General features: G+C 35.5%; 1 protein-coding gene across 6 annotated transcripts in view; it reads right to left on the bottom strand.

The window, feature by feature from the left end:
- LOC105465543 (sodium/potassium transporting ATPase interacting 2) overlaps positions 1-14,123 on the bottom strand; it is a 1,022,956-nt gene that overhangs the window by 989,529 nt on the left and 19,304 nt on the right. The window lies entirely within an intron of this gene.

The following is a 14,123-nucleotide window of genomic DNA, read 5'->3' as shown; positions in this document are numbered from 1 at the left end:
GAATATACTGTGTTATATTTGTAAAAATCAAACAGTCATCAAAGGGAAATATGATGAGTTTGGACCTGAGTGGTAAAAAAGTGAGAAGTAGTTGGATTTTGGATATATTTTAAAGGTAGAATCAACAGGATGTTTTGATAGAATAAATGTGGGTGGAAGAGAAACAAGAGTTGCCAAGAATGAGTACCATTTTTGCTAACAACTGGAAGGGCAAAATCCCACTAACTCAAATGGGGTATGATAGAGGGTTGTAAGACCTATGGAGCTGGAAGACAATAATTGGAAATCCTATTTGAAATAGCAGGTTTGCTTATATAATCTTAAAAGTCACTTTCTCCGAGAATGGTGTAATAACAAATTTCTAATTGAAAAAAAAGTCAGGTATAAAATAAAACATGCAGCATAATTCAAATGCTATATAAAATACCAACCACACATCTGTAAAGTGATTTTTAAGTATAAACACTTGACAGTAGTTATTCCTGGATGGTAAAACAAAATATGAGTGAATTTATTTCTTCTCTATACTTTTAATAAGCATATGCTACTTTTACAATATGAACGAATGTAATAAACACCTTGGATTTATGTAACATCAGAGCATGTTCTAATATGTCAACATTCACTCATTTGTTGATCAAGGTTATTTTAATGTGTATCTTTTGTGGGGAATGAAAAATAAGTCAGATACATGTGTTTTGAGGTACTCATAATATTTTATTTTTTGACAAACATTATTTGTGATAATTTTAGATTTACCAAAAGGTTGCAAAGACAGTTCCTGTGTACCCTTCACCACGCTTCCCCCAATGTTAACATTTTTATATAACCATTTGTACTTTTCTCTAAAGCAAACAATTAACATTAGTACATTACAATGAGCTAAACTACAGACTCAATTCAGATTTCACCGTGTTTTCCACTAATGCCACTTTTTTTTTGTGGTCCAGGATGAGAGCCAGGATACCGTATTTCATTTAGTCACCATTTTCCTTAGCTTCATTCCAAATTGTGACAGTTCCTCATCTTACCTAATTTTTCATGACCTTGGCACTTTTGAAGACAACTGTTCAGGTATTTTGAGGTCCCTCAGTTTGGTTCTGTCTCCTGTTTTTCTCATGATTAGTCTGCAGCTATACATTTTGGGGAAGAATGTCACATATCAAGGGGTACATGATACCAACAAAATTTCTTGTGGTAATATTAATCTTGGTCATTTGTTTAAGGTTCTTACTGCCAAACTTCTCAAGAGTAAATTTACTGTTTTTCCCTTTTCATACATTATTTTTTGGAAATAAGTCACTTTGTCCAGCCTACGCTCAAGGGTAGGGAATTAAGATTCACCTTCCAGAGCAGGGAGTCCTAGAGATACTAACATTTTTATATAATGAGGTATTATCCTTTCTCCACCATTTGTTATTTGATCATGTATTAATATCAATATGAACTCATGGATATTTGCTTTATTTTGGTTTTACAGTATTTTTATTTTTGTATCATAGTATTTTTATTTTTGTATGATTTCAATTTTTGAATTATTTCATTTTGACTTTCCAATAATATTATAGAGAAGGTGTATTTTAATCAATGTTTTGCAGGTGAGTATTTGATTTAATGTTATAAATGTATACAATTCACGATACAGTGTACTATCCAACCATGAACCTCAGGGGGAGCCAGAGAAGAAAACACTAAGTAGTGTGGACAGCAGAATACAAAAATTATAATAAAGTAAAATTTCACGCAATAGAGAATATCTGTAGAATTCTAGGCAATAGCAGACCAAGACAACACAATTGTTTCGAAGAGAAGAGGTGCATATGTTCCATTAAATACAAGCCAAAAAATAGCTATAAGATCATAACCACAAAATAAAGCACACACTCATTCATGCAATGTGATGTCTCTCTGTGTCTGCACATAGAGTCTCTTCCAAAATTGAAGAGTAAACACCACATTTGCTTTACTTTACGTACTCAAGAAAATATCTATGAAAAAGAACAAAGCGAGATTACTCTTTAGTCATGAGAGAAAGGCATAATCAAAACATAAATAACCTTTACTGATGGATGAATAGACGGGCAGATAGACAGATAGTAAATAGATTTATCTCTTTTCCTATTTTTTAAAAAATGACAACTAGGTACAGAATACTTTGATAGCCATGCACCAAAAACAAGAACACACACAGAGAAACTTAGGTTGAGAACCTAAACATGAATAAATTGATCAGTCAGATTAACAAACGTGGGTGGGTGGAATTTCAAATGCTCCTCTATTTTTGTGTTATAATTCAACAGTAACGGCAACTGATTGAATGAAACTGGATACAAGGAGATGTCAGTGAAATGGTTACTAAATTTAAATAAACACCTTATTTTTTCATTTATCCAGCTAAAATGAGGAGAGTAGAAGAGACTACTTCTCAATCCTTCTAAAAGGCTAAAACTACGCTAATACCCAAACCAGATACAGACAATACAAGAAAACAATAGACTAAGATCTCTCATGAACACAGATACAGAAATCCTCAACAGAATATTAACAAAACAAATCCAACAACGTATAAAAAGAATTACACACCATAACCAACTGGGATTTATCACACCTATGTAAGGCTGGTTCAACATGCAAATACCAACTAATGTAGTCCATTAAATCAACAAACTAACAAATAAAAACCAAATGATCATATCAATACATGCAACAAAAAAAAAAAAAGCATCTGACAAAATCCAATGCCCATTCATCATAAAATCTCTCAGCAAATTAGGTATAGTGGGGAACCTCAACTTAATAAATCATATCTACAAAAAATCCTACAGCTAGTATACTTGATGGCAAGAAAGTCAAACCTTTTCTATTAAGATAAAACACAAGGCTATGATGCTCCCTCTTTGTTACTACTTTTCAGCATCATACTAGAAGTACTAGCTAATTCAATAAGATAAGGAAAGTGAATTAAAATACACAGTTGGGGAAGGAAGAATAAAATAATGTTTTTCACTGGTGACATGATTGTCTATGTAGAAAATATAAAAGAATTGACAAAAAAAACTCCTGGAACGGCCAGGTGTGGTGGCTCATACTGTAATCCCAGAATGCTGGGAGGCCGAGGCAGGTAGATCACCTGAGGTCAGGAGTTCAAGTCCAGCCTGGCCAACATGGTGAAACCCCATCTCTACTAAAAATACAAAAATTAACAAGGCGTGGTGGCACACGCCTGTAATCCCAGCTACTCAGGAAACTGAGGCAGGAGAATCACTTGAACACAGGAAGCAGAGGTTGCAGTGAGCTGAGATCACACCATTGCACGCCAGCCTGGGCAACAGAGCAAGACTCCATCTCCAAAAATAAATAAATTAATTAATTAATTAAATAAACAAACAAACTCTTGGAACTAATATGCAATATTGCAAAGTTGCAGGATACAAGAGTAATATAGCAAAGTCATTTACCTTCTTACATACCAGCAATGAACAAGTGAAATTTGATATTAAAAACACAATACTGGCCAGACATAGTGACTCGTATCTGTAATCCCAGGACTTTGGGAGGCCGAGGCAGGTGGATCAAGAGGTCGGGTGCTTGAGACCAACCTGACAAACATGGTGAAACCCCATTTCTACTAAAAATACAAAAAGTAGCCAGGCATGGTGGCGCACACCTGTAATACCAGCTACTCAGCAGGCTGAGGCAAGAGAATCACTTGAATCCAGGAAGTGGAGGTTGCAGTGAGCCAAGATTATGCCACTGTACCCCAGCCTGGGCAACAGAGTGAGACTCAAAAAAAAAAACAGGAAAAAAATTACCTTTTGAATAAGAACACCCCAAAATAAAATCAGGTACAAATATAAAAAAGATATACACAATCCATGTGAGGAAAACTACAAAATTCTAATGAACAAAATTAAAGAAGTAGTACATAAATTGAGAAATATTTTTCATGAATAGGAATACGAAACAATGTCAAGATGTCAGTTTTTCCCAACTTGATCTGTAGCTTCAATGAAATCTAAATCAAAATTCCAGAAACTTATTTTATACATATCAACAAATTGATTCTAAAGCTTATATGGTAAGGCAAAAAACCCAGAACAGTCAACACAATATTGAAGATGGGAGGACTGACACTACCCAGCTTCATTACTGTCCATAAAGCTACAATAATCAAAACAATATGGAATTGCCTAAAGAACAGACAGATAAATCAGTGAGCACAGAAATAGACCTATATAGATATAGTCAATGATTTTTGATAAAGGAGCAAAGTCAGTACAATGGAGCAAGAAGAGTCTTCTCTACAAATGGTAGAACAACTGGACATCCAGATGCAAAAAAGTGACTCTAGACACAAACCTTACACCTTTCACGAAATTAACACAAAAGAGAGACTTAAATGTAAAACACAGAATTATAAGCTCCTACAGCAAGACACAAAAGAAAATCTAGATAACTTGGTTATGGCATTTATATTTTAGACAAAACACCAAAGAGATGATCCATAAAAAAGAAATTGATGAGGTAGACTTCACTAAATTAAAAGCAAATTTCAAGAGAATGCGAAGACAAGCCAAAGACTGGGCAACAGTACTTGCAAAATACATCTGATAAAAGACTATTATCCGAAATATACAAGGAACATTTAAAACTGAACAATATGAAAACAAACAGCATATTTAAAAGTAATAGACACCTCATCAAAGAAAATATACAGATGGCAAATAAGCATATAAAAAATGTTCCACATAATATATAACCTGGAAATGCAAATTAAAACAAGAACGAGATACTTCCACATGCCTGTCAGAATGTCCAAAATCTGGAACACTAACAATACCAAATGCTGGTGAGGATGTGAAGCAGCAAGAACTCTCATTCATTGTTTGTAGAAATGCAAAACAATACAACAACTTTGGAAGACAGTTTAGTGGTTTCTTACAAAATTAAATATATTCTTACCATAGAATACAAAAATTGTGCTTCTTGGCATTTACTCAAAGGTGTCAAAACCTTATATCCACATAAAAACCTGATCATGGATGTGCACAGTTGTCTTATTCATAATTACCAAACTATGAAAGCAACCAAGATGTCCTTCATTGGGTGAATGGATAAATAAACTGTGATAATCGGACAATGAAATACTATTCAGCACTAAAAAGAAATGACCTACCAAGCCATGAAAAGACATGGAGGAACTTTAAATGCATATTACTAAGTGAAAGAAGCCACTCCAAAATGGCTACATACTGTATGATTCCAACCATATTATATCTGGAAAAGGAAAACCTACAGACACAGGAAAAAGATCAGTGGTTGCAAGGGTTGGCTGGGGCAGAGAGATGAATGGATGGAGCATGGAGATTTGTTATGGCAGTGAAAGTACTCTGTATGATGCTATAATGATGGATACTGGCCACTACGCATTTGTCCAAATCCACAGAACATATAACATCAATAGTGAACCCTAATGAAAATGGATTGGGGGATTATGATGTGTCAATATAGGTTCAACAGCTGTAACAAAGGTACCGCTCTGATGTGGAAGAATGTGCATATTTAACAGCAGAGGGGTAGGAAAACCTCTTACCTGTCTCTTAATTTTGGTATTAACCTAAAACTGCTCTAAAAAATAAAGTCTTTAATAAAAATAATTAAATTAGCAACAACAACAAAAAACCCCACAATGTGGCTATCTTAAAAAAAAAAAAAAGTTAAAACTAAGTATATAGACACTTAGATAACTTTTGCCAGAAATTAAAAATAAATGCTATTGCCAAGGATACTTTTGAGAATCATGGCTATATAAAAGATTTAAATATTATACAATATGCATATATACTATTTTCATCAAATGTCATAAATATGCATATATATATAAACATTATATATGTAAAATTAGATAGGAAATGCAATTGCCAACTATATTATTTCAGGATAGATAAACGCAAAGACACTACACTTTGACTATCAGAATATCCCATGGTAATGGCGAAATATGTTGCTAGGAAACCCAGTAAGAAGAAGAAAAAAAGAAAGTTTCAAGCATGGAAAAATCTGATGTAAATCTCTAAGCAGAACTAATTCATTTTTAGTCTTCATGCTCTGACCTTTGCAAGACTTGCATTGTTCCATAAAGTAACCTTAAATATGCAACTTACAAAAGCCTACAGCTACAGATTTACCAGAGCTGGTCTGATTTCCTAAATTAATATCTCTACAAACCTGCGAGGATAATAGCAGTTCATTTCCCAGATGACAGAGCCACCTGATATACAAAATCATTCATTCGTCATTCACTGATTCATTCATTCATTCAAAACAAATTAACACCAATCACTTGCCAGGTACTGTGATAATACATATTGGAGAGGCAAAATTGAGCAAAACACAGTCCCTGCTTACTGAAAATACAAAATCCAGTGGCAGACACAGTTATTTATTCAATATTTGTACAAAGAAATGTGAAAATGTATTTGTCCTAAGTGCTACAAAAGAGAATACAAGTTGTTTTTAGATTTTTCAGTGGGTGAAGTTGACCTGACTAGGGAGGTCAGCAAAAACTTTCCTGAGAAAATGAAACTGATTTTACTTTGATATCAAGGATATGTAAGTGTAAACTATGTGAGAACAAGAGAAAATAATTTTGTAGATGAGGCCATATGGCAGAGAGTAGCATGGAGAATACCAGAAGACAGTGCGGCTCAAACAGGTAGAAAATATATTAGCAAAGGGGAGTGAGACAGGGAAGGGGTTAGGCTATGCATGTCCTTGTAAATTATGTTAAGGAGTTTTGCCTTTATGCCTAGAGCAATAGGAAGGCTTTGAAGTGTTAACAGCAGGGAAATAATGCGATTAGATCTGCATTTAAAATGCATTTTAAATGCTCACTTTGGCTGCTGTGTAAAGAAGACAGGGGAGCCAGAGGACATGGGGAAGTGAAGTTAGGCTATTTAATGGTCTAGGCAAGGAGGGTGGCAGTGTTAGTGTCACTAAGAAGAGATGAACCCAGCCAATAAATTTTTAGGAAGCAAAATCCATAGGATCAAATAATGACAGCACACGGGGTGAGAGAAAAGTCAGGAATGATCCCTTGGCTTTTGATTCCCATTTCCCTAACATTTAGGGTTGTTTCATTTCCAAGATTTCCAAGTCATTAATTAAAGAAGCAGGCTTCTTTGATATAAGGGTTAAGGCGAAGAGGATGTCAAGAACAATATACATGTCCCCAGCTTATGCAGAAGTGTGGCATCATCCAAAACAAAGAACGCTGAAAGAAGGCCAGGGTTTACAGGTCTGTTTGCTTGTGTGATTAGTTAGTTACTTTGGTTATTTTGGGAAATTGGCCGACTCTTGGTTACGCTGAATGTATCAGAGATGACTAGCTATCCGCCAAATATTAGTGCTTGACTTTTCTCAGTGAACAGTCATTGTGAGAAATTAGCTACTCTACCAAGGACTATAGTTCCCAAACCTCCCCACCCCTCTGCATTTAGCTAGGACCCTGTGGTTGGTCCACACTAATGGAGTATGGACAAGAGTACAATGTGTCATTTCTGGGCCAGCAAGCTTAAGGAGTCTACAAGCAAAAGTCCACAAGCCTTGAGACAAAGTAAAGTTGAGGATTAACTTTCCTGAATCACCATCTAGGAAGCTGCTTGCTGACTAGGAACCCCGAATCAAGATGCCACATGAGCAAGAAATCAAGTTTTATCGTGTTATACCAATGGAATTTAGAGCTATATCTGTTACAACAGCTAGTAATATCCTAACAAACACATAGAGTTTGATAAGCCTTTGAGAGACACCCACAGGATGCTGTCAGATAGACAATTAGATAATTAGACCCAGAGCTCAAGGGAGAACTCTGGGTTGAAAATTTTAATTTGAGAATCATCTAAGTAATGGTGATAATAAAAAAATGTTAGTATGGATAAGATTGCTTAAGGAGAAAGTAGAGTTAGAACAGGAAAGAATCTTAGCTCAACAGCAGACAGGATTTCACATATGCAAGTACAGAAGTATAGTTATTTTCCTTTTAAAGTTGTAAATGTGTAATAGGTAAACAGGTACAAGTCTCTATTAGAATCATCATCTATTCAATGACAGTTTAAAAGTTTTCATATATTCCTGTTTTTACTCCATGAATATTTATTGAGCATCTACATAATGTCAGGCATAGTTTGGAGGACATGAATGTAATAACTATTTCTCAAGTTCTAAGAAAGATCTCTCTGAGAGCTTGTAACAGGGAACCCGATCTGGCCTGAAGGTCAGGGAAAGCTTCCCAGAAGACCTTTCAGCTGAAACCTGAAAGTTTAGGAGAAGCAAGGCCAGCTGGGTAAGGGGGAGTAAAAAGATCCCTGGTTGAGGGTACAGCACGAAGCTCGTGAGATAAGAAGTTTGAGGTATTTTAGGAAGTAAAAGAATGACAAGTCTTAAGGGGGAGAGGGAGGCACAAAAGTTAAGTGGAGATCAGATCATATAGGCTGCATATGAAGGATTTTGGACTCTATCTTCAATAACAAGACATAATTAGTTTTAAGCAGGGGAATGGCATAGAATAACATCAGAACTGTATTGCAGGTTTGTGATATTAAGTAGGCTTTTAGGAGTTGCTTAATAATCCAGACAACATATAACTTTATTTTCAAGGGAAACCTTCCAGAACGCCAAACACTGTTTTATGAGCTATTGGTAACTCAACTTTTATTTATTTGATTATCACTTCACATATAAATTATTCACACAAATACTCTTTATTCAGTAACACAGTGTTGCTGGAGATCTTACAGCACTCCTCAAGGTTAACCAGTAATTCCAAAAATATGCATTCATTTAACAAATGTTGACTTGACCAGGTAATACAGAGGCAAATAAGACATGTGCTTGCCCTCAAGAAGCTTACTGCTTAGAGGTAGGGAGAGAAAAATTATGATAAGCCTAAGGACTATATGAGTGCAGAGGAAGGATGGAGCCCTCAGGGAAGTCTTCACAGGGGAAATGGTATTTAAGCAGGACCACAAAAGTTAAACAAAATTTAACAGGCAGTGCATGACAGAAGGCTATTCCAGAGAAAAGGAAAACCAAATGGGAAGTAAAATTTCATGACAAACATAAAGTAATACACATTGACTTGGTATGCTGATTCTACAAAAGTCTTTTGAGTCAGACAAAGGAAGCTGCATATATATATATATATATATATATATATATACACATAGAGAGAGAGAGAGAGAGAGAGAGAGAGAGGAACTGCTATCTTGTGATGTTTTGAAATCCTAATTCTACTCTGCAAATTTTTTTAACAGAGTCAATGCTATTTACGTTTCCTCTTCTCTTCCTTTTTCCCTACCTTTGTCTCTAGATCTAACTTACACCTTTTCAAAATTCGAAACAACTTGGAAAACATGTTTAAATATTTCTTAATTTTACTATGTTAATCACCATTACTATGTTAAGAACCATTTCATAAAAAGTGTTCAAATTCAAATGGTATCTTTTTTAAAATACAGTTAATATTTTCACATACTCAATATTTCTTTTAATCACATTTCTTGAAGAGATTTGATGTGCAAAGTAATAATACACATGTATCCAAATTATTAGCTAAATTGATACTTCTTATTGGCTGATGCTGAATTTAATAAAAACAAAATTATCAAGTATTTGAATGTTAATGTTTTTATTTTTTTTAATGTGGTACATGTATAAGAAATAGTCCAGAAGAAGCCTAAATTAAGCAAATAAATAAAAGCTGCAAAGTTATTCCAGAGTTGTTCTGGGGGCAAAGTAGCAGGGTTCCTGTATATCAAGACACCAGGACAGGAAATTCATTGGTTCAATTTGCCTGATCTCTTGTCATGATCATTAATACACTTCAACACCATACTTCTAACTACTTCTGTTCAGAACAATATTTTTGTCAATGACAGCAACAACAACAAAAAATTGATTAAAAAATTGAAAATGACTTGAATAGATATTTCTCCATAAATGATAGATTAATGGCCAATAAGCACATGAAAAGATATTCAACATCGCTAATCACTAGGGAAATGGAAATCAGAACCACAATGAGATTTCACTTCACACACCTTAGGATGACTATTATCAAAAAAAACAAAAAAAAACAAACAGAAAATAAGTGTCAGCCAGGAGGTAGAGGAATTGAAGCCCTTATGCACTGCTGGTGGGAATGGAAAAGGGTGCAGCCACTATGGGAAACAGCATGGCAGTTCTTCAAAAAATTACAAATAGCAATACCATATGATCTAGCAATTCCACCTCTGGATATAAACCCAAAAGAACTAAAAGCAGGAACTTGAACAGATACTTGTACACCTATATGCATAGCAGTATTATTTACTACTTTCAAAGGATAGAAGCAACTCAAGTGTTCACTGATGGATGAATGGATAAACAAAACGGAATATTATTCAGTCTTAAAAAGAAATGGAATTCTGAAGAAGGCTACAACATGGATGAACCTTGAAGATATTACATTAAGTGAAATAAGTCAGGCTCAAAAAGATAGATAATGTATGATTCTACTTATATGAGACATTTAAAACAGTAAAATTCAAAGAGACTGAAGCAGAAGGGTAGTGGCAGGTACTTGGTGAAGGGGAGAACGGTGAGTTCTGTTCAATGGGAAAAGGGTTTCAGTTTGGGAAAATAAAAAGTTCTGGAGATCGATGGTGGTGATGGTTGCACCACAATGTGAATGTACTTAATGACACTGAATTGTACATTTAAAAATGGTTAAAATAGTAAATTTTGTTGTGTACATTTTACAACAATTTTAAAAAGCTGAATCTCCAGATCCTGTCTTAATAAAGTAAAACATAAAAAGGAACTAAAAAACCCATGGCATTTTGGAAACTTTTTAACTAGTTATATTTTTATTTTTCAGATTGATTTTGGCCATTCTGGAGGCAAAAATCTGACAAATCTCTCCTTTCCCAGAGTTTATGTCATGCTTCTGTTAATGGTGGGGCTGATGGAGTGGCCTTACTGGGACTTCTGTCAGCAGTGTTCTCATTCTTTTCCAGCTGAAGAATACCATAGAATGGGATCACCTCACTAAATCCATGCATTTCAGTGGATACTAAATGTTCTCCTAAGGCACTAAAAGTAGTTATCTATTTTTAAATGCAGAAATTAATGTAATATAAACTAATATCTATCAGCAAACCACAGCAGTTCTTAATCACTTTTAATCTAAGTATTCCAGAAAAGTGCTTCGACTGATTTGAGTTACCATTTTAATGACACTTATTCCATCTCTTGAAATGAGATGGGCTACTGTTTGAAAACACATATCATACCCAATGCTGCATAAGGGTTTTTATCATTGTTTTTAAAGCAAAGGAAATCTTTAAACACACACAGTGGGGGATTTTAATAGATGACAAAATAAGGTGTTTTGACATGTTCACAGTTACTAAATTGTACAGCTGAGTCAGTTTCAGTGATTCTCAAAACAAAGCTCAGTCTGAAAATTTTCTTTGCGGTAGTTGAATATGCCCATTTCAAGCCATCCTGAATACTCTAATGATCCCTTTAATGGTGTCTGAGAAAAAGTAAATTATCCATTTACTGGCATACAGTAGTTGGCAAATGTGGGGCTGGGTGAGGTACATCCTCTCAGGATTAGGATATTATACTGGTACATATCTTTGTGTTCCAAATAGGTATCAATGTGTTAGGATACTTTGAAAACAGATTTTTCAATAAGCCATATCAATTAACTAGTATCAACAACCTAAGCTAGAAACACCTTTTGAATACAAATGCTACTTCCTAGTTAATAGAAGATTTCTTTAGGAATCGTTTTTTGTTTACCCTTAATGACTGTGCTGTGGTCTGAAAGTTTATGTCACCACAAAATCCACGTGCTGAAATCCTAACCCTAAGGTAATGGTATTAAGATCTAGGGCCTGCGTGAGGTGATGAGGTCATAACGGCAGGGCACTCAGGAATGGGATTAGTGTCATTATAAAAAAGACTCAGGGGAGCTCGTTGACCTCTTCCACCGCATGAAGGCACAGCTAGAGGGTGCCCAGTTATGAACCAGAAATCAGGTTTTCACCAGACACCCAATGAGATCTTGAACTTCCCAGCCTCTAGAACTGCGATAAATTTCTGTGGTTGATATGCCACCATTTGTTACAGCAGCCCAAATGGGTTAAGACAGATGGGAAGCCTTTCAAAAAGCATGTCATGTACTTTCTTGCTTTTTCTGAAACAGAGTACATTTTCCATCAGGTAGAAAAGCAGAAAGGCCATCTGGTGTCCTCCCTCCAAACAGGGAGCCCTGGTCCTAAACCTAAAACCCTTCCCTTACTGACTGGGTTATGGGATAGAATTTTTTTTCCTTTTTTTTTTTTTTTTTAATTTTAAGTTCTGGGATACATGTGTAGAACACGTAGGTTTGTTACACAGGTGTAAGTGTTCCATGGTAGTTTGCTGCACCTATCAACCCATCATCTAGGTTTTAAGCCCTGCATGCATTAGGTATTTGTCCTAACGCTCCATGAGATAATAACTTTTAAATTATAAACTACTCCAAGTTTCTATAATAATGCCCTCAAAGGCAAGTGACGTGCATAGGAGCTGATGGTACCCTCCCAAACGTCCTCAAACTGCTACTCTTTTTAATTGTTTGCTAGAGAGGTATTTGCACCTTCAGTTTTTACTAGGTAATATAATTTTTACTGCCACCAGCGTAGCTCCCAGAAAGATCTTTCTTCACCTTGTCCTCTCAAGAGGCTTACTGTGCTTTACAATACAGAAATCATGTTCATGCATAATAGTTCCGTCCAGGAATAAGGCAGTTTCAGTGAAAGCCTGTGGGTGGTGATTATTGGTAGGGTGCATAAGTGCTAGTGCATGGACTTTATGAGATCCATCTGTCTGGATCCTCAGGGGCCTCTTCCACTTATTTTCAGGATCCTGACTATGTGCTGTATTTCTATACATAATAAGATTGTCAAAAAGGTCAAAAGTGCTTCCTAAATGAAAAATAAGTACTTTCAGTTACATGCAGATAAATTATATTAGTTACAGACAAATTATCAAAGGTCATGCAGTTAATGGCAAATCTAAAGCTAAACCCCAAGGATCTTACTTCCCAGCTCAGTATTTTTTAATTTCTTAAAGAATATGCTATGCATTTTCCATCTATTCCTAACTACTTATTTCTTCTTAAGTCCTTCACATTGATTTTTCCAATGCTAATGAAACTACCCTATCAAAGACTCCCTGAGTTTCAAATCCAAATGCTTTCCCAGTCTTCCTCCTCCTCCTTGAATTTCTCTTCAGTGTTTTACCCTTCTGGTTTGCTCCTTCCTCTTGTTGAATCTCTTGATGATACGCTACCTGGTCCTTCTCCAACTATTCAAATTACTTCTTTTCTCTTCAATAATTCTTCTTCTCTTCAAATCCCCTGAGTAGCATTTCTGAATACACAGTCCCAGCCCTCTTCTTGCTTCCCACTTGTTGATAAGACCCAAGTCTGAGTTGATAACCTTGACCTCTAAACACATTCTGCAACTGCCTAGGTACCTTTCCATCACCTTTGCTACAGTCCCATCAAGTATAAAAGAATTCAAAACTAGTTCCTATCTCTCTCACTTAACTGGTTTCCCTCTCCCAACTCAATTACCTCCCAACAATAATGTCACTTCCTTACTCCTCCCTCTCTGAGAACTGACCTAACACCCTCTCAATCACTCTGTCAAACTATCCCATCTGTCAACACATCTCAACAATTACTTCTCTAAAGATCCTCAGGTGTCTGATTCATACCCACTATTTTCACTCTTACCACAATGATGGAAGCCAGCACTAAGTTTCCACTTCTTTATCCCCAAATTAGACATACTGTTGTATCCAGGACGCACTGTTATGTCAAGTGTTTTGTAAAGAAAATACATGTTTTGGTTTTATTAATCATTATATTTGTTGTAGCTATTATCCTAGCCTCTCATTAACTTAAAACCTGGTATTTCCTACTACAGCTTAGTAGGTGGTCTTCCTGACCCCAGCCTCCTCCATTTGAATTGGTCCTATATTTTCTACTTACTTTTCCTTAAATGCTGCTTTGAACATGGTAC

The sequence above is a fragment of the Macaca nemestrina genome, chromosome 5 (assembly GCF_043159975.1).
Source record: "Macaca nemestrina isolate mMacNem1 chromosome 5, mMacNem.hap1, whole genome shotgun sequence".
Classification (NCBI taxonomy): domain Eukaryota; kingdom Metazoa; phylum Chordata; class Mammalia; order Primates; family Cercopithecidae; genus Macaca; species Macaca nemestrina.
This window is presented reverse-complemented; position numbering and strand designations above follow the sequence as displayed.